General features: G+C 43.1%; 1 protein-coding gene across 1 annotated transcript in view; it reads left to right on the top strand.

Moving 5' to 3' along the window:
- The first annotated feature begins 377 nt into the window (after nt 1–377).
- syt1a (synaptotagmin Ia) overlaps nt 378–22,058 on the top strand; it is a 91,293-nt gene continuing 69,612 nt past the window's right edge. The window contains exon 1 of the mRNA XM_041963744.1: nt 378–470. The gene's annotated coding sequence lies outside the window, so the exon portion shown is untranslated. The remainder of the gene's footprint in view (nt 471–22,058) is intronic.

The following is a 22,058-nucleotide window of genomic DNA, read 5'->3' on the forward strand; positions in this document are numbered from 1 at the left end:
TTCATGGAGCAGAAGGTGTGAGTGGGTGGGGAAAATGTCAGGAAATAGTGAGCTGAGAGATAGAGGGGATGTGTGCATTTTGTCTGACAGATGAAGAGGAAGCGAGGGAGAGCTGGAGAAAGAGAGAAGTCGGGGGAGGGGGCTGGAGTAGGTGGGCGGGAAGAGAGGAGGCGAGTGTCACGGACAGGGAGAGAGAGAGAGAGAGGGAGAGAGAGAGAGGGAGGGAATAGCGAGCCGAGCTGCTCGCTTGCCGGAGCTGTTGACTGGCTGTTCGAGTGTGCGATCGTGAGTGCTTCTTGAGCCATTGTGTGAAAAAAGAGGGGGGACATTGCTTTTCAAGCCTTTGTTTTTTTCCTCTTTTTTTCCTTCTTCTTAAAGTGCCACATCGAGCTCCCTCAGTGAAAGCAGAACTTGTCTGAACCCCTTCCTGGGATTGTTAAGAGGACCCAGGGAAGACAGCGTGCTGCCAGGTAAGAGAGGATCGCAGAGCATGTTCATACATTCAAATGGCATAAGAGCTCTTATTTATGTTGCTGCTTTGAAAATGATACATCTCATGCCAGGCTGAAACGGAAAATACATGCTGTTGTTGATATGTGCTTGTGTGTGTGAGCATGTCAGCAAACATGGCTCGCAGGACAACTGTACTGTAATTGTGACTGGAGTCTGGTCGTGAAGTGGAACAGGAGGAAGATATGGAGGAGGAGGAGGAGTGTGTTTTTGACAGCAGCTCATGCGGGATGACAGATGTCAGGGAGATGTCAGATTTACAATGACAGGGAGAAAAGGGAAAAAAAATAATTGTCAAGATCAGATAAGATTGGAGAAACTGGAAAGACTTTTTCTGTCTTGTTCTGCAACTGTTCCCTTTGCCCTCAAAGACTGTGGCGTCCAATCTTGCTACAGATTGGAGTTGACACTTCCATACATATTATATGAAGTGTCTGTCTGGCTCCCGTTTTTTAGTTCCCTGAAAACCGGTTTAAAATATCAGTTTGTGAGCAACCCAATTTGTGCGCATCTACATTTAGGAGTGGGACCCGGCTGCATGTGGCTCTACAACTGTGGCATTACTGACAGGCAGGGATAAGCAGACTCCCACGGAGGGTTAGTTCGAGCTCACATCAACGGTTGCTCCTGAGGCGCAATGTGGCAGCAGTAATGTCAGAGGTGATAGTTATTGGTCTACAGAAAAGAGGAAAGTCGTGCCGTATTCAGCAGTTGTATCTATAGTACGGTAATTCGGTGGTTTCCTAACCCAGGGCTTGCTTTCTTTGTCATTTAATGAGAACTTTTACTGTAATCGAATCACCGCACTGCCTCCCCTGCTGTTTGTCATTTCCCCTTTGTCATTCCTTATCTCCCTCTCTCTGTCCTCATTATTCCAGATTTAGCTGAAATGAACGAGTCGATCTCTCTTCCTTTTCCTTCCCTCTGTCCATTCATGCATGCTGACGTACAGTAGACTATTAAACAAAGACAGAGCGGAGTGCCAGAGGCTGAACAAAGCTTCTCTGTTCTTAATAACATTTGCGCTTTTATTTTTTTTTTCGTTTCTCATTTAGAAACATGAAAGAGGTGAAGGTTGGTAGATTGTGTGGCTTCAAATAGCCCCCGTCTATTTGATTTCATTGTCTCGTGCTGAAACAAGCCATGAAAGCCAACACGCAGCTCCAGCCTTTTCAAACGCAAAACTAATTCAGTTGGATTTCAGTTCCATTTTGACTTCATTTTCCCACCACCTTCCACATCTTTTATTCTCCTACAGGGTCCAATAAATCCCATTCACATTGCCGCTACGCCTTTGTAGCTCCATGGAAAAAAATGGATCTCTGTGTCCCAGAGTGGACTTGAACACTCTGCTCACCTTTCATGTTCATTCCACTGTTGCCATTAGATTTATATGTAAAATCTGGAGTCATTTATGGAAGCTGTTTAATACGATGCATTCTCTTTGAGGACAATAGAATCCTTTTCTTGTGAAAAATCACGCCTGCTGGCATTGTCATGTGATTAAACAACTGTTTGTCGCGTGTGTGTGTGTGTGCATGGTGTGTGATGTGTATCCAGGTGTGAGATCTCCCATTGCATCGAATGTTAATGAGCATCTCTTGCGCTCTTTCATACGGCCTATTCACACAGTGTTTTTTTTTTTTTCTTTATCTAGCGGCTGTAAAGCCTTGAGTGACACATACTGTACTGTACTACTATGTAGCTTAAATACAGCTCAGTCTGAGGTGGACTTAACGTCCTGACCTTCACACAACCTTGCAGAGTCACAGTGGGTTAGTTATTTAAGGGCGGCAACAATTTAAGAGTAATGACTTCTCTCATAAATCTTATAAAAGAGGGAGTGAAGAACATGAAAGTGTGATGGAGGAGAGAAAATTATACTTTTTACATGAAATTTGTTCAATTTTTGCCATAGAATAATAGATTTGTAAATCTACATGCGTTTCCTGTACATGGGCGTTGGTGTGTGCAAGAGTTCTGACCGGATCACTCCACCCATAGACGTTACAGCCCTCCTGCCCTGAGCTACAGGCAGCTCCTTTCGGTCCACTGGATGCCGTCCACTCTCTCTGTGACTCATTGCACTCATCCACTCTGATTGGCTGGCTTTTCCACTCCGGGGAAAGACAGGACAGAGAGGGGTTGGCCTCTCATGAGCGGGGATCAGCCGTTCTTTTCACACAGCATCCCACCGGATGCACATTCACAATGTGTTTGGTCTGAATGCTAAAACACAGGCATGAAGTTAGGGCAGAAGGAACAGGAAACGCTGCTCCCATCTGCTCTCGTCTTTTTGTCTCACGATTGAGACTGGCAGCCTGAGACGTTCACACATTTGAGCCAAATAAGCATTACTGAGATCATACTTCTCGAGGCAGTCGATATTCCATCTAGCCCCATCCTCAGTCAGGTTTTTTTTATCCATCTAAGGGATGCATTCAGGCCTCCAGCCCCCCATCTCTTTGTAGATGACGCTGTCACATGTGACAGCTCTGAAGCGAACAGGGCGTGGAGCTCCCTGCCTGCTGAGACTCTGGCTTGTTTGCCTCTTACAGACAGACCCGGCTGAGATGAGGTCCAAGCTGCTCCACCCAGTCACCCAGCCAGCAAAACCTTTTTTCCCCCCTCTCAGTGGAAAGAGCCTGTGCGCTGATTCAGAACCATGGACAGAGCTCCTCCACAGAGGCAGAGAGGTGGCAACAAGCAGAGGAGGGTGAAATTTCAGCACCACCTCTTGTGGACAGCACCAACTGTCCATAAGGATCAGACAGGAATGGAGCATCTAGGAATGATGGCAAAAACGATGCTCATAGTGTCAAAGCAGGGAAATGATGGAGGATATTACCTTGTTTGTAAAGATTATTCAAAAGATGATAGATAATAGATACTGCTGATTAGATTGATATACTAATCAGATAATGTACTGGGGGGATTTTACATTTGGTTGCAGAAGGCAGTGTAGCGAAGGAGCAGGCACAGCAGTATTCGGATATTTACCAGCTTTAATCTATTTGTGTTTACGAACCAACAGTGACTGTCAGAGTCCACAGGGCAGTGCTCAGTACTTAACCAGGTAGCCTGGATAGATAAATAAACAGTTGCTAAATATGCAAAGCTTACAAACAGTGCATGGAGTTCACCGGAGCATTAAATCATTGTTGGCTTGCAGTCAGGGATACTAATCATGCTCTTTCCTATAGCTCTATAACTTTATGTCCTTTTAATACCTTGTAGACCCAAAGACAAGAAAGAAGCAAAATGATTTTAGCAGCAGAAACACAGTCAGTCAGTGAGGATGTGGCAGACTGAAAGAGTACATAAATATCACATCAAATATACAGCATATCAGGCTTTTACTACGTGGACTCAGAAGCATTGTTTGTTTACATTGTGTTTTTATGTTTTCCACAGGACTGTTCTGGAATCAGGGTTGTATTAGATATATTAGAGAAGAAGTACAGAACTAGAGAAATAAATCATATAAACATGAAAACTATCCAACGCTTGTGCATATAAACTTCAATGTCTACAATACAATTAAGTCTTTTCTGCACTCTTTCGGTGGTTTTTTTTTGTGTAGGAAACCAACTTTTTGTATATTTAATTCAGTCAGCCATGTGGAATAGATTATAGTGTGAGTGCATAAAATGTGCAGCGTCTAGGCTCTGACCTTGTCACTCCCCAAACGAAGCGCAGCGTGGGGGAGTGATGATAATTACTTCCTAACAGTAGATGTAGTTGTTAGATTTCTAATTTATCCTTATATCTAAAACGACTCCATGTTTTCCAGTAGAATGTGAGCCACTACCCTGAACTATATCTGTTCAGAAGAAAACCCTTTGGCTCCTCAGTCCTAACTGTAGATTCAGCACTTGCTCCTTGATGACGTTGCAGATGGGCGTATTAGTTCTCATTGGCAAAGATCACAACCACAAATCTTGACTGTAAGCTTTTTTTTTTTTTTCAGCTTAGCTTTGCCCTCCTCAGCATCAGTGCATCATACCAACGATGAACACTCGCTCCCATAGCAACATGCTTCATTTCACACCGCAAATCATTGTGCTTAATTTGCTTTGGGTGTAGTAAATGTGATGTATGAGTCAGTTATGGCTTTCTCGATCCATTTTATTGATTTTAATGCATGTTTTTAAAATGCATATACGTGCAAAGCATTTTAAAACCGCAGCCTCATTATTCAGATTTATTGTGTAATGTTAAATTAAGTACATCCATCAATACTGTAACATTTTTTGAATAACAAAGGCAGTATGTTCTGTAGCTGGTTACAAATCACCTAGTTTCAGGAATTAATTTGATTTATTTCACATTTTCTGTGTGATAACGGTGAACACAGTAAGAGGGTGCGAAATCGTTACTACGTCTTATTTCTATAAGGGCTGTTAGATGAAAGCTTACCGTAGTCTGCCCTCTGATCTTCGACGATGGAGTTCACAGGAGAGAGAGTTCTCAGAGCCTCGTCGCTGCACTGATACACGAAGAGAAGCTAGAAAGATGAGAGCCACTTCTGTTCATGCATTTACGCACACACGTCCACACAAATATGCATACATGGGCTCAGCGTGACATTGATTTTGTGCCTTGCTACATGTCCTCCAAGTACAAAGGATCTCCAGCCCCCCCACCCTTGTACCCCGACAGAAACAATAAAAGCTGCACAAGTCTTGCCCTAAGGCGTCTGTTATCACCAGTGGACAGCAAAACACCCGTCACTCCTCTCTCTCCCCCTGTCTTCCTCTCTCGCTCCCTCTTCTGATCCCCATACACATGTCCCCTAATTGAGGCAGCTAATAAGTAACCGGGGTCGTTTGTATATGTATGCATTAGCATAATTGAATAGGCATGAGTTAAGTGTTTTCCACTGGTGTGTTAATAACACGGTCCAGAAAAGAGGCGAGTTCATGTGTGGCTGTGTTTGTTCGGCTCAACGCTGTCATGAACTGGGAGGCATCCATCCATTCAGTCCCCTCCCCTTCGCCCTGCCTCGCCTCTTTCCCTCGTCAACTGTCAACTGCATAAAAACAAGGCGCGGTCATTTTTCTTCATCCTCTGAGACATTATTGTCTCTGTGTTGGCCAGAGCTAATAAACCGGGGACTGTCCCGGTGTGAAAACAGGCATGTGTGTGGCAGGTTAGACAGTCTTCAGACTGCTGCCTGCTGCAAGTTAATTTTCTTGTGTCAAGCAGGCAGGACTGCAGAGAGTGCACACATATGCTGTTTCCTTTCTGACCTGACCACAGAGGGCATTGCCACCTCTGGAAGGTAGTCAATTCCTCTTGGAGTCCATATCCCATCAATAAAGCCTCCTTCTAGCGGAGGAGCCCTGATGTCAACAGAAACAGTGACGGCAGGAGGTGGGGCACATGAAGAGAGAGTTGATGTGAACTGGGCTCAAAGTGAAGAAAGGGATGAAGGGAAAGAGGGCGGTGATGGGGCTGCAGCGAGGATATATTTTCCATCTCGGTACGCTGCAGCTGTCGTCCTTGTCACTGCGTCGTGTAAATCAGTGTGCTGTCTGCTGCGATCTGAGTGGAAAAGAAGAGCTACTTTTTATCACTACATCTGACTCCACAGAAGGCTGCATATTCACCAGAGACCTCTGTTTACAGAGAGAGAAGGGGTCAAAGCTGACAGCGCCATGAAAGTGCAATTTCTTTTCAGCGCTGAGTGCACAGGTTACTGAAAAGTAAAAGGAAACCGGAGAGTAGCACACCTCAAACTTATTTAATTGTTGCATAGCAACAACCCACTGCTTTTCAGCAGCTGATGCACCAAGTACAGCCTTGTTTATTGTTTGACAGAATGTGAAGTAAGGGTAATGGAAGGTAAAAATAAGGATAAGAGAAAATACATGTTTTTAGAACCGTGTATATCATCATCACCACTTTTTTGTGTCATGGTCAGAAAACATTGATGTATGCTGCTGAAACTCTTATCTCCCATCATGAATTATCCCGTGTCATACTTTGTGTCACCTGGATTGATGTTCGTTAATGAGGGTTTTGAGCGCTTCAAAGCTCACATTAATGGAGAGACAGTGCCATTATTCCCTGGATCAGAAAGATGAGCATCAGAAAAGATCCTGAATGTTGATATGGTGAGAGCAAAGTGCAAATTTAGGTAATTATAAGACAAGAAAAGCATCTAACATGAATTCATACGTGCTACACTGTGGTCAGTCGTAACAGAATGAGTTAGAGTTCAGTGCGTCCTTAACGTCAAAGCAGTTGGGAAGTCAAACATTAAAATACATCCATGGCAACAGCATATTAAATATCATGGCAACGATCAAAAGCGGTCCATTAATGTTTGTTGAAATGTGAAATAACTGGCAAATCTGTTTCATAATCTTATTTTCTATTTCTTCTTTTCACATATTCAGTCAGTTAAGATATGCCTGGACCATAGTTTAAAGTGTGTAGCTTCAGTTTTAGTGGGTTTTCTGAATGAAAAATGTCACCATTTGTTTGCATAAACCAGCCTGGAATCTCACTCTTTTGTTATATGAATCTAAGCACATGCTTTTGACAATGTACTGAATTATGAAGGCATACAATGCTGAATTACCAGGCACACAAAGAAATATGCATTTATATAAAAGTAAAAATGTACATTTTCAGGTCTCACATTCACAGTTAAATATTGTTTGAATGTGGATAAATAACACCCTCAGTTTTTTAGTGTGTGGCAGATGGTCAGACACTATGTGGAGACTCGTCCCACCTGGCTGGCACCACATGTCTGTTAACTGACCTTCCTTGTAACAGAAAGAAAACCAATTTTGGTTTTATCCTAACTCCTCCTCTGTTGCTCACTATTGATCAAAGTCTTGATTTTCACATAGCCATCCAATGAATCAACAACGACCAAACACAGTCTTTGTCTTTGTGCTCATACTGCAAGTGTTTAGGAAAAAATTGGATTTCCACCAGTTCCCCTTTCCTATTTGTCAGGGTCAGTAGTGTCACTATCTCTCTGTAAGCTTCCAGTCAATCCTAGTTTACTGCAATTAAAGGATCTATCATGTTAAAAGGCTGTCACAGAGAGGAAAAAGCCAGGAGGTTATCTTAAAATCAGGCATTTTCTCCAAACGCTGTCCTTTGATGCATCGACATGCCTTGAAGGCTGCAGTAAATGGAGGGTAATCACTGATCTTAGATGTCCACTTGGGAGTGTATTATCAGCTACCCCATCAAGGAGGTCCACTATGGGAGAAACAGATCCCATTACAGATGTGTCTCACAGGGCTTACAGTTGCAGTGCACATGAATACGCAGCCATGCAAATGCACGCTGTATTCATGTGCAACACTGTGATTTCTGTCTCGTGTCAGAGCTCTGCAAGTTTCTTCCTCTTCATGATGAGTGGAGAGAAAAAGTCCAGAGAGGCACGTGGGTCATGCAACGGGCTTCTGTGTGAGTGTACATTCACCTTTCCCCCTGCATTCATTCTGCTGAGGACTTGCTTAAAAGCCAGATTTGAAAAGCCTGGTGAAGTGCAATCAGTGCCTTTGCATTTCTTTTTTGAGACTACAAAAAGAAAGAGAGACCCCCCCCCCCCCCAATCCCCAAAACACATTCACATTGTAATGAATTCCAGGAAGCCAGCGTGAACTGGCTGGTGAGCAGAGGAACCAAAAGTGAAATGTTTAGACAGTACTGTCGTACTTGGTCTCTCCATTTCTTCACATCACCTGTTCTCAGATCAGAGGAGAAAGGTGGAGGTGTGTGTGTGTGTGTGTGGGAGTAAAGCAGTGTGTGAGATCACGGTGATAAACGGCACATTGAACTCGTGCATTATTCATCTGTCGTCACCTTCACCCACTGCCAAAAGTCGTGACTGAATTATTTTGGGGGGGGGGACTCACTGTTCCTGAAAATTTGAAGGCCAAATGAACAGAATCCACCCTTCCACGTTTGAGTTTATCGCCTGAGACCACCTTGGTGTGAAAACCAGTTACATATGTTAAACAGCCTCTATCATCTTTCCCAAGGCTGTCTGCTTGTGCAAGAAAAGTTAAAGTCCCGTGAAGTTTTTTTGGCAAAGAGGCCCTGTTAACCAGGTCCTGTTTTAGAACAACACAACTTGTGGAATTAAAATGCTAATGCTAATCTTTTAGAAACTCAGCCTCCACATAGTGTGAATCAGGTCTTTCGCTGTCTTTTTTTTCAGCAAAGCCAGCCCTCAGTCTCTGTGCCGTAACTGTCAGTATAAATAACCTCTCTGGCTCCTGATATGATAAACCCCCAGGAGAAACAAATTACCCAGGATGCACAGAGAGAGCGCGCAGTTCACGCAGAGAGCGAGCTGCTGGATTATGTTGGCTTGAGTTTGACATTCACTGAATACTCTGTGCTAATTTACCCTTTCCACCAGTAGTCACTGCGTGGTCAGAGATCACCCTTGAGACTAAAATGTCTTTAGGGAGTGAGTGCAGGGGCCAAGATAAACTGTTTTACTACTTTTAAAGGGCAAACCTCACTAATAAGTTAGTTGCTGTCTGCAGCTGTCAGACTGGTGTTTTGCATGTTGTTGCATCATACATTTAAAAGCAGAAGCCTTTCTGTTGGTTCCTGCACTGTGCCATTCAGTTGTTTCTCGTGTAAATAGCATGAATTGTGATTATTCTTTACATCACTCAGGATTTTGCACTGAAATAATAATGCGCTAAAACACAAGTGTGTGTTAATCTTACACAGTTTTGGTTTTGCTGGTTCCATCCAAATGTGAAAATGTGCTGTTTTTCTCTGTTTCATATAATTTTAAATCAAATATCTTTGGTCTGTGGATTATTGTGTCACAGCCACAGTGGGTGACATGTTCCTTCATCACATTGAACATGGGCATCAGAGTTTTTTTTGGCTCACACATGCACCGTCCTGCCTCCAGGAATTCTCACCAGAGCACCAAATGTGTGTTAATCCACAGCTGAAAATAGTTCCCAACAAATCCTCCTTACTCCTGTTTGAGTGGCATTGACTGGGTCTTTTCATTGGATTTGCGGACAATGAGAAAAATATAGAATATTGCTGTTCTGATTTTTGTACTTTCAGGGACACTCCAAAAGTCACTCTTTTGCATATCTGAGACTTCTGAGAGTTCTCGTTTGATTGGAATAATTAGATTATTGATTGCTTTTTACCGCTGTAGCACACATTCTTATTATGTCCAAAAGGTGTCAGTCCAAGAGATGGAAATTGCTACAAAGTACTGCATACTGATTTCCATGTAATTACATTCTTCAAATTTGTTTTGCAAACAATCATTGAAAATGTGCGTGTATCATAAGTGACAGAGGCAAAAATTAATACAACGCAAAGGGCTGACAGGAAAAAAATGGAGGTCAGTGTTTACAACAGGTCTGTAATTGGAAAGAAAACGTCATGTCAGTCAAGTTATTCTTTCCATGTTTCCTTAGTGTCGACGAGAGCAGGAAAGTGTTGGCTGGAGCTGAAGGTTTAAGAGCTTTTAGCGAGCTGAATCACGCCCACGAGGCACCTTTTTCCCCCTGAATGCAGCAGTCAGATCAGTGACAGTGTCTAACCTCAGGTTCTCTGCTGCACACGTCTCTTACCCCACCTGACTTCTCCCCTTCAGTCCATCAATCAATCCAGCCTGCATCACGCTCTAGTAAGCTTGACTGGCACTAAGGAGGGACTCTAGCCTCAGAGCGCAGTGTGTGGTGCTGGAGAGTTCATATGCATGTATATCCACGCGTTTCTGTTTTTATTTCATGGGCCTCTACGAGAAGTGTGGCTCAAAATGGCAGCACTGCTCAGCCATCGCACGCCTGCAGTGAAACTCTAAATGATAGCCGCTGTGTGAATCTCCGAGATCTCTCTCTCCCCACGACTTGCTTTTATCAGCTCCAGCTCCTTCACAAGACCACGAGGTCGGACACTTATGCTGGTCAAGGTCCCTCCCCGTCAGGTAATTTGGCTCTGAAAATGCCAGACTCCTCAGTGCGCCTAATGCTCACAGGGCCACCCCTATATTGATTCCTGCATTGATCCCGTTCAACCCGGCCTATCTGTTTGTCCCTGAGCATCCAGAAAATATCCTATCATGTCTCTGTGCGCATTATTATACCACTCACACAGTATCTGAGCTGCATCCTCTTTTGTGTCAGCGTGATGAGTGGTGACAGCGCTCGGAGTCATGTCTTTTGTTGTGCGCGCGGGCATATTGTGCGTTGTTGTGTTTACCAGAGTGAGTCGGGAGCTGTTTGCGACCCCAAGGCAGCGCTGTTCAGACGGGTGGGGTTGAGGGTTCAGGGTCGGCCATGAGCATCACACTGCACTAAATGGACGACCTGCACATGCTCAAATGTCTCTCTAATGATTAAATGCATCATGGTTTGATTCTTGTGGGCCGATTATCTCTGCCAGTGTTGTGTATGTTTTACCAGCGTCTGCCTCTGCTGGTGCATGGCAGGGCAATAATGGATGGTTTTCTCCATAATTGATATTTTTTTTAATGCAGGCGGTAATTTAAAATTCTGGTAACACAGTGTGGAAATTTAGACTAGATCATTTTCAGGCATACTCTGTTTTAATTTCAATTTATGAACCAGGAGTGTCTTGAGAGGGTAATGAACAGGATAGCCATCCACCTTCATTAGCTGGATTAGTATTACACTGTTTTGTTGAGGAAGGCAAGGACAGAAAGGAAGAGTAGATGTGACTGGAAGAAGAGAGAGACAGAGATAAGTGGGAAACAAAGTTTTTTTTAAATCTTGAGATAAGGTTTTTGCAGCATGAGCTTGTAGATGGCGATGGCGTAACCTGGTGTGGCTTCATTTATCTCCTCTGCACAGCATTGTTTCTATCTCTCTGGACTCCACCTGCCCTTTCCCACATCCTGTCCCTCACAGGAAGTCCAGACAGACTTATGTTCGATATATACTGATCGTACTGTGGCACGATGTTTCTTCTTCCTTCAGGCTAAAGCATAGAAACAGAAAAAGGCAGACATATCCTTTTCTCCATACATGCATGTGTCAGGGTTACTGGTCCGCATGTTCCAAAAGATTTCACTGTCCGAGACAAATGGGAGAAATTCTGTTCAAATTTTATCTGTGTTTATGGACCATATTCCCATGGGGTTTTTTTTGTCTAAGTGACTAATGGAGACAACGATTTTTGAAATTGGTCCAGTACTGAGCGAGAGTGCTGCAGCCACGGAGCGGGCTGCAATCTGGGCGAACACCGTTAAAGTACGTCCACTAAAAGTGTTTGTTTTTGCCACTGAATGTGAATAGCTGATTGTTATGTGTCTGAGTACATCCCACAGAGAGAGACCTTTTAGTTAAAGAGTAAGATCCTTTTTGTTTTACCAGAAACAGCCTCTATATCCATCTTGCCACTGCCACCAAACTCTATTTACAGAATTAGTAATTTTGTCACCAGAAAATGTACTTCGTTCTCTCCACAGATACAAAATAAAACTGAAAACAGTCTTGGTTTGTCTTTTCGCTGTTCAACCAACAATCAACACCAACTCTGGTTTGCTTGAATTAAACCCTTTATGCACCAAGTTAAATGTGAAAATATTGGGAGAGGAGTGAGAGAGAGGGAAGCCATCAGAGAAGCAGCAGGGAAAAGCAGCATGTGGAGCCAGAATATTTTTACATCTAACTCTGGAATTATTTTCAATGGACATTATGACCGCACTCGTGTTGGACTTCTATTTAAAAAAAAAAAAAAAAAAAAGGTAATCACCATGTGACGGAAACCTTGGCATGTGTAACCCCGGCCATGCTGTGTTTGCAGCTGTCTGTATTTTGTCTAATTTGGCCCAAATCTGCTTGGTTGTGAACAGATTTTTTTCTGTTTTGTTTATTAAGAAACATGTGGCTTAAATTGGTGACAAGAGCTTGAAAAAGGTAGCCTAACATGAATCTGTTTGGAATCTCTCTTTCAGTATGCCCTCACTGCAACAGCTGTTACAGCCATTTTTTTTCCCCAAATGTTCCAAAGACATTAATAAACACAAAAATTGATTATAAAATGTCTGGCAAGCTGTTGCACCTCCAGGCTGCTACAAAGAGAGTAGAATTTTTATTTATTGACTGTTGTTTACATGAGATGTATTATTGCTCACAATTTACAGTTTCTGAGCCCATTTAAAGCTAAAATATCAGAAAAGTGCATTGATTTTAATATGATGTCATTGACTGTAAAGCAGCAAATCACCCAGTCCCTGTTAAAACTCTTAACAATTGTGTAAACTCCGTCACACAACGAGAGTATAGATTAATCCTTGGTGTGTCAGTAGCCACTGCACCTTTTAATATGTGATATTTTATATTTTGTGTAGAAGTATGCAAGAATAATGGTAAGAAGGTGACAAAGTAATGTTTCAAAAGCACAGGTTTTGTTCCTGCCACACATACAGACAGTGAAAACAAAATATGGTCAGTTGCTTGAGAATGTGCCTAATACAAGAGACAGATTTGTCACATCTTTATTTTAAGGGAGCTGCATTTTCACACTAATTCCCAATGTTCTAGGATGTGTAAGGGATGGCTTAACACCATGCACCATCCTTGGTTTCCATGACGACTGTGATCCCTGTATGATAATCGGATTCCCACTATAGCTGTGAAAAAACTCGTTCCTGCCTGATCCAAGAAAATTATAACATGCGAGGACTTTGACTGCGTGACGATAAACAGCCGAGTGAAGAAATGCTTTGTACCTGAGCCAGCCCGCCTGGTCGGACCTCGGCGAGTCTATTCATAACAACAGCAGCAAGATAGACCACAGAGGCTGTAGTATGTTAGAGGAGCTAAGCCATTTACTAAACAAAGATGATGGAGGAGGTATTAGCAACCGTGGCTGAACAATCCATTTTGTTTTGAGCATGTGCACTTTGGTATTTTATATATTTGGAGCATTAAGAGCAGAAAACGTGGAGCATTATTGACTTGCCTGCTTTTTACACACTGGAGGAAGAAGAAGCACAGGAAGCCATTTGTGTTCTTGTGCAGTTTTATGTGTAAAGCATATATAGCTTACTCACAGATCACCCATTTTCTGTCTTCTGTGTCTTTTCTCATATTAATTAGATAGTCCCATTGAGAGCCCCACTGAGATTTAGAGCACTTTCACACATGTAGTTTGGTTCAGTTAGTGCAAACCAGAAAATAATATGTTGCTGCCTGTTTGGTTTGCGTTCACACTGACTCTTCACAAACAAACCAGGAGCTGTAACATGTGGTCGGACATATACGATGACTTGATAAAATTCATGCAGCGCCTTGATGCCACACAACAACAAGGTCACAAAAAATAACGAGCAGTTACGAGCATAAGATGAGAAAGTTGTATTTATGGATGTAGTTCAAGTGTAGTGACTCTACGTTTCAAATGCTTTTTAATGAGGAAATGCTGAAATACATGGACTTGGACACTAGCTCAACACACTTTGCTATATTCAACCAGAAAATTTGTTATTTTCTGGTTGAAAAGTGAAATTCCTGCAATCATTTACTATAATACAGACTGCTTTTTTCAATAGTTGATGATTGGCAAAGGGATGTAGTTGCAGTTTAGCTTTTTATTCATGCAAAAATGTAATATCATACAGGCCAGTAGATGGTCTGTTTGCTTTAACACCACATACAAACCCCCACCTGAGATTGCAGCACTTTTAGGTGGACTTTGTCTTGTTGTTTAATCCGCACCTGAGTTTGATGGACAGCTTTTGACAGCCGACGTGAACTGAACTAAATGGGCAAACACATGAGAGTTATTTTGAACCAAACGAAACAGGTGAAGTTTGAAAGCACCCCAAAATTTACTTTTTGAGAGAGCCCACGGCCAAAGACACAGCATAAAAACAGTGTTTTTACAGTTAAAACAATACAGATCAGATCAAAAAGGCAAGAACACACCACTAAAAAGAGCATGGAGAAAGTTCAGAAGCTTTTTTTCATTCTAATTTTGCATAAACAGTGACACAAGATGTGCATCGTTATCTGGAAGATCAGTAACTGAACTGAACAACAAACATCTACGTTCAATTCTGCGGTTTTAATTGCATACTTTTCCTTCCAGACACTGAGAGCCTTTTTACACTACATCTGAGAGAGGAAATGGGCTGACTGCATACATTATTTTCACTGGCACAGTCTCAGCCTTTCACATTTATCTCCAGCTCAGAGTATGACAACTATAGATCCCCTCTCCTTTGTACAAGACAAATGACCTTATTAGCACAGAGGACCATTCAAAATAGGATCATGTCGACCATGGCAAAACACTTCAGAGGAAGGAGACCTGCTCTGCGGGCCGTGCACTGTTTCTCCAGAAAACCATCAAAAGTACATTTTGTTTTTGTCCAAAACGACTTTCAGAGCCTGTTTGGGCTTTCAGCACACATCAAGAGGCTCATCCAGGACAACTGGTGGACTAGGCAGCAGTATCAGTGTGTGTATAATTTAATACTGTCCAAGCACCTTCTACTGAGGCTGATGTGCTGCCAGGGAAACATTTGTCTCACCATAATGAAGTTTTTCTATGTACTGACAGAGATATGCCTGGAGGACAGTACTCCTTTTGTTTGTGTGCGTGTGCGTGGGTGTGGGTGGGCTTTCCCCCCATGTGTTGTCATAGCACTAAGGGGGCAGGAGAGATAGGCCAGGCACACAATGTCCTCCCATGTGGGAAATTAGTGTCTGCATGCATAATTGCAGGACAGGATAGGATGCCCACAATTCATTTTCCTGAGCGATGTACATGAAGCCCTGAAGCCCACTCCATTATCTACAGATCACTATAAGTTACCTTGTTGAATAATTCATGCGTGCAGCTGTGTGTGAGCGAGCACGTTTGATGCTGTGAAACGGCGCGAGGATCCACATTGTTTGATACCAGGTTTGACACCGACACATTCTTTTAAACAATCAGCCTCAAGCAATTTAAGGGGAAGGTGGCATCACATTGACCTCGCCGCTCCAAAGGTCACAGCTGTTATTGTCCTTTTAAGAAGTGGAGCGCATTGATTTGGATCTGGACAGATCTGCTGAAAGCAGTCGGACCTAATGAGCCCAACATGCTTTAGTGTCCAATCACAAACCATCAAGCCTGATTCATAATGGCAGACCTTAATAGCATGACTGATAGGCTAATAGACCAATCATATTTGTGTCAGTCATCTGAAATAGGCAAATAGTCTTGCTCTTTACAGTGGATTCAATTGATATGCATAAAGATTACTGTTTGCACACAGTTGGTCCATTATTTCAATCTGGATCAACAGTACGCTTAAAGTTCCACCCGGTAAAGGTTAAAAATTTTTTTATCAAAGTAAATCACAGAAGGTAATAGCAATCGAGATGCAATTAATTGAGACACTCTGAAAGGTCGTGAGATGGTAAACAAGATATATATGAAGAAGAGAAACCTATTTCTGTTATGTGAATTCATTTGGGCCTTTAAAAATGAGAAGAAAACAATCTGTGATGGTAAAAATCACCCTTTGCTCACAGCTTATAGAGTAATACAACCCACATATGCTTCATTATTCAGAGTCATGATCCAAAAAGGTTGGGAATACCTGCCATGGATTACTGAAGCTCATATTCAACAGTTTTCTGTCACTTGTTTTGGGGAGACACGTTCTCAGCGATATCTTCAAAAGCCCTCATATCATTTCTTTTGAAGCTGACATCAATGAGGAGCCACACGCCTTCCCCTTTAAAACGGATGACGCAGCATCGCTCATCACTCAAACGGCTTCTTATCTCTTTACTCAGAAAGCTTCTGTCTCTCTCCTGACTGCTAACAGTCCATGTTTGCAGTCACCATGCAACTAACACACCACTGTTAGCTGCCCACGACCAAGCCAGGTAGCACAAGCGCTGGTTTATGTCCATGTAGCTTAACATGCCTGCCCGAGCACTGTTCCACATGAGTGACGCCTCGCTAATGCTATCAGAGAACAGGTTTCAGGCGAGGCGACCTCCAAATGTCCTCATGTTTTCACCTTTGCTTTCATGCCACAGATTTAGCCTGGTCAGACTTGTTCTCATCTTCAGATCATTCATCCTGGCTTTTGCCCCTCGGGTGAGCCACGCTTCTCTCTCGATGTTTGTGCAGGTTGTCAACACCTGACAGTGGACGAAGTCGGGCTGACAGTTGGTCTCCGTTTGCCTGATCAGTGTGGACTGTTGGCCCACAGCTGAAGGTCAGAACGGGGCAGCCTCACACACGCACCCTCATTCACATGAAAAATCAGGCTACTTTAGGTGGAGATTTATGGAGGATCCAGCAGACATCTGGAGGGAGCTGCAGGATGCTGAGAGTGGTCCAATTAGACGGAAATTAAGGAAATTTGAGTTTGTATAAAACTAAGCAGCTGACCATAATATCTGAAAGCTTTTGCTGAAGGAATTCCTCCTTATTTTATTCAGATGTGCATTCATGCATTTGGTTTAGTAATTATTTACTATAAAATAGAAGTCGGATTCAGTTTCAGAAGGCCTTCCTGACAATTAAATGCCAATTTGTCTTTGTTGGGCTCTCCAGCAGCCTAATGATAGCTTGACATGAATATTATGTCATAACAACAAATAAAGCCGTGCTGTCTGTTCCTCTTAACATTATCTTTTCTTCCAAGTCGTTTCCCAGAACTCAAAGCCACTGCAGCCTGTTCATGCAAACCTGACAGCGATGAGGCAACAAGGATATGATGAGCCCGCAGTCGTGGCAGCACCCTCACAAATTTTCACCCTGACAAGTGATGCACTCAAGCGCCGCCACACCAGCAAAGATTTCCCTTTGTGCTCTCAAGGCTCGTGTGAGAGCTGCGCAAAATTGTTCTCTGTGTCTTGGCTAAGCTCTTTAACAGAGACAAAGCGGTTGTCATTTTTCCTAACACCACCTAATTCCCTTAAATGTCACAGGAACACATTCAGCTAGTGCTGAATGGAGCAACACTGTCCGACCTGGGGCTGCTATTTCCCTGTTGGGTGTTCTCTTTTTGAAAGTGTCCCTCGGCTTCGCTCCTCCATGTTTTTCCCCGCTTGACAGAATCAGCAGAGTTAGATTCAGCTGCACATACGTTTGCTGTTGTTTTACTTTCCTGGTGGCAAAATCTGAAGTACTACAGCAGTGAGTCACAGAGCAACGGTGCCTCAGGAGCATTGTCGCCTCTCAAGGTGCTTCTTCCTCTAATTCAAAGAAGTCAAGATATCATTTCTGACATCTGAGTAGATGTTTGACTCTTTCTCACCCCGCTGCCTCTGTGGGAGCAGTTGCGTGGCCCGCAGTAGTGCCTTCATGCAGGAACATCATCTCTGAACGAGTATTTCTCCGCACTCCTTCGTGGGATAACCAACAGCTTGTTCAGTCAAGGATTGTCAGCTGCAGATGGCTGAAGACAATAAACATGATACAACATGGGGGTGGGAATTTTGTGGCAGTATGTCTTCAGCCAAGTCATAGAGTGATGCAGTGCTGGCCTTTTTGCAATATTTCTTAATTTTCTCTCCAGTTTCTCTATTTAGATTTTTTTTTTGCATCAGTCTGACCTTTCATATAAAGCAGGACTTATGATTGAACGTCCCCATTCATAGCAGCTTCTTTACCAACTATAAACAATCTAACTTGTGTAATGAGATGTGTGGGCTGCCCCTCACTATTAATGGCTCCTATAAATCACCTATTTATCTGAGCTGTGATGAGCTCACGACTAATGCTGAGTATCAGCCTTTCTCTCTCCCTACAGTGAGCCACCTTCAAGCTATCCTGTCCAGTAATCTTGATTAATTCTGTTTACCTCAGCGCAGTCATTATAGAGAATGGCCCCTATAATTTTAGCAGGCAGCGTCTTGGAGTTGAGAGCTTGACCTCGATCCTCTTTCTTCTCAAGGTTACCGGCTTTTGGTAAGTTTTAGCAGAGAATTAACAATAGGTTTCACACGTTTCATGTGGTTTGTTTGATATGCTTTCTCTCACACTGCAGAGCAAACTGGTTTCCACGTGTATTCAGGTAGATAAGAGAGCAAAGCTCTCACCTCAGTTAAGCTGCATAAAGAAGCAGTAAAGATGATATAGCATGTCACTTTTTTTCGAATCTGTGGAGCGAAGTAAAATCACAGCAAATAAGGCTGCGTGCTCTCTGACGCTGCATCTCCATTTGCCTAATGATCATGCAGGAGAGGGTCCCACTCCAACTACAATGCTGCCTGATTGTATGGTCCTTAGCATTACCAGAGATGGTTTGTGCCGGGCTGGTCTTATTTCACATCAGTCGAAACTCTTTTGTTCATTCACAATCCCTCCAAAGAGAGCATTTATTTTTATGTAATTGTTCTGCTGCAAAGCCCCATCATTCACCTCCATTTAGACGGAAAATGGGGGATACAAATCAGTGCACTTATGTGCCATTTTGCACGGTCAGATAAAGGTTGTTTGACATCTCTGATTAGTCATTATGACGTTTCTCTGTCGTGGCTCAGTGAGTATAAAAACGTAAAGAAGAAACTGGATAAACGGTGCTTTTATACTGCAGCTGCAATGCTTATAGTGTAGTAATAAAATGAAATTTTGCTCGATATAGGAGGTGATCCATCTCCATAATCATGGCTAGTCAGAGCTGAATGTACTATCAGCAGCAATTTCATATATTCAATTTGAGCTAATCATGCTCGCTCCATTCCTATTTTCCACTTAAGTCATTGAACTGAAGAGAGATAAAACTGATTAAAGTGATATTGTCCTACATGGCAGAATGTGAAAATCTTTGTGAGTCTTAAAGGAGGCTATTATAAGAAGGATATGACACTCGGTCATACAGCTGGATACAGAAGTTAGAGTTCAAATTTCTCCATACTTAATTGCTAAAAATGCACTTTTACTACATACCTGGAGGTCATGATATTTTCTGTGACATACACTACCCAGACTACAGAGAAGGGCAGGGACACAAGAAAGCAAAAACCCTCAGTGCTTGGCCTTTCCACTCCCTCCCACACTGATCCCAAATGGAGCCCCGTAATAGACCAATTTCAGCTCTGCCTGGAGCAAACCAGTCCCTTTATTCATGTACTCTGGTCTCTTCCTCTTTGGCCAGATTGCACGGGCGCAGGGGGAGAGAGATTCCCCCCTCCCTGGCAGGATAAAATGAAAGAAGATGGTAGAGTTGTAAGGTTTCTGGATAGGCACAGCAGAGAGCCCACATTATGGATGATAATGGACTGTTCGCATGCCCGGCTCACCCCCTGCCTCATATTGTTCATTCCATGGGCTCCCAGGGTGCTGCACCTCAATCCAAGGTCACAGGGTCTTAGCTGGAGTGGCCAGGCCCACGCCTACAGCACTTGGGTCCCCCAGATGGAGCCGAGCTGGTCCAATCACAGTGAGATCTGAGTTAATAAGCAGTGCTCCATCCGGCTGCACACGGGGAGAGTTGAGAGCAGGGGGACAAAAGAGAACTGTAGCCTGGGATTCAGAGCGTGGCAGGGGGATAGAGGCTGTGTTGTTGATAAAAATGTTGGAGAAATACCTCTCAACTGCTATAGTGAATCAAAGAAACCTGGAGGGAAAACATAAAAGATATATAGTTGGCTATAAATATTTAAATGAACGTTTCTATTCACTCCTCCACTTGCAACAGTGCTTTGACCTTATAATTGCTATATTTCTCAGCAGAATAATAGCGCTTTGTATTCCTATAAGTGCTGTTATTAGTCACAGATTCCATAATGCAGTGGTTTTAGTGCAGCTACAAAGAGTTTTATTGTGCTTTTTATAAAAGCACTGCAACGCTCAGTCTCTCATTGCTTACTGCTACTATGCTTGTTACTGCAAAGAAGCACATAAGACATGGAAGTAGTGTTTATGGCTCCCCCATTTTACAGCATGTCTTTAATGCGATCTTGCAACCCATCGGCTATCGTTTGAGATGATTTATCCTCTGGGGGCAACAGCCAATATTTCAGGGCATCCGGTGTGGCCAGCAGATATCTGGATAATGGATATCCCTACTAACACTTCCTCTTCCATGCGCCGGTCGTTGTTTCCAGTCTGATTAGCATTAGTGTTTATGGTCCAGATGACATTTTGGCTATTCTCTATTAATAGATGTCTGCATATGAATGCAGATTAATTAAAAAAGCTAATACAAAGCTAAATCTTTATCTGGCAACAGCCGAAGGGTTCTGAGATTGCATTTCTTCCGTAGCATTCCCCCTCTTTAGCTCTACACACAGACTATTTCTCTGCAAGCAAAGCCGGCTCAAACATGGTCAGTACTGCTTGGACTACAAACGGACTGCAAACGGATATTTGAGAGGATACTGAATGTGTTATTTTCATTATTGGTTTTACATTTGTATTTTGCATTTAAGGTTCTTTTCCTGGAGGCTGCTCTCCAGTAAGTCCAGGCAACTGTGAGTTTCAGTACGGAGCACAATAACCCCCAAAGGGCTATAGATAGCAGAACCCCAGCATATCTGCTGTATGACATATGAGATACACAAAATGCACAAGGCAAGAGATGCCATCGGCAAGTCTGGTAACAAAGAAACTAGGGCAGGTGAGCTGGTGTGGTGCAAATCAAATGACACAGTCAGTGCAGCACCCTGGTAGACGTGCTGCATAACCAGCGGTGGCAGTATTATGAGTGAGAATTTGTTTATTTATTTAACTTGATTTCACCAGGAACTCTCTTGAGAGACCTGGCCACAATGGCAGGGCAAAATATCTAACATGAGAACACTCACACCGTTTATAACAAGGACGTGTAGCACCGTAAAACCTGAACGACAAGAATGAAATGATATCCTCGCTTGTTAAATACAATTACAGCCACCATGAAGCATGTACTGAATGCAGTGTTTGAATGCGTAAATGGCAGTTTCCAAATGAAGCCTGTCTTGTAGATTATTCTAAGATGAGGGTGTTTAATATGAAAAGACAGTTTTCCAGTATAAGACTTATGAGTCTACCTGATTATTAAAAACGCCTTACTGTCCTCATTAAATGACTTGTTGGAATTCAGGCTTCAGAATGATTGAATTCCAGACACACCTTGAAATGTGTGTGAAAGTATGTAAAGAGACTGGCAGTAGCACCGTTGTGTCATTCATCAGTTGTACTGTCTATTTCATAGATGTTTTCGAAACGCTGGCTCTTTCCAGCCCCTCGCCGTAGCCACAGGGGTCCTGCCGAAGGGGGAACAGCAGTGAGGATTTGGACAGCGTTCTTCTGTGTGTTTTGACCTCCACCAGGCTCAGAGTTTGGCTCTGTGTGGCAGCGGTCCACCGGCCTCTTCTCTGTCTGATCGGATTGGGCCGCAATTGAATGACACAACTGTTTGTCGGTGCCCAGTGGAGGCCGACCGGCATTCTGCTGGTGCCAAGCTGGCTCTCTGCTGAGACGTCTCACTGGGAAAATATCCCTCCAATCCAGCTCCACCTCCCAAATCTCCTGCTGTTTACCAAAAATAAGATTTATCACAGCAGCACATCCTGCCTCGCATTGTCACCTCTCATAATTTAAATTACCAAATGGCACTC

The sequence above is a fragment of the Chelmon rostratus genome, chromosome 22 (genome assembly GCF_017976325.1).
Source record: "Chelmon rostratus isolate fCheRos1 chromosome 22, fCheRos1.pri, whole genome shotgun sequence".
Taxonomy (NCBI): Eukaryota; Metazoa; Chordata; class Actinopteri; order Chaetodontiformes; family Chaetodontidae; genus Chelmon; species Chelmon rostratus.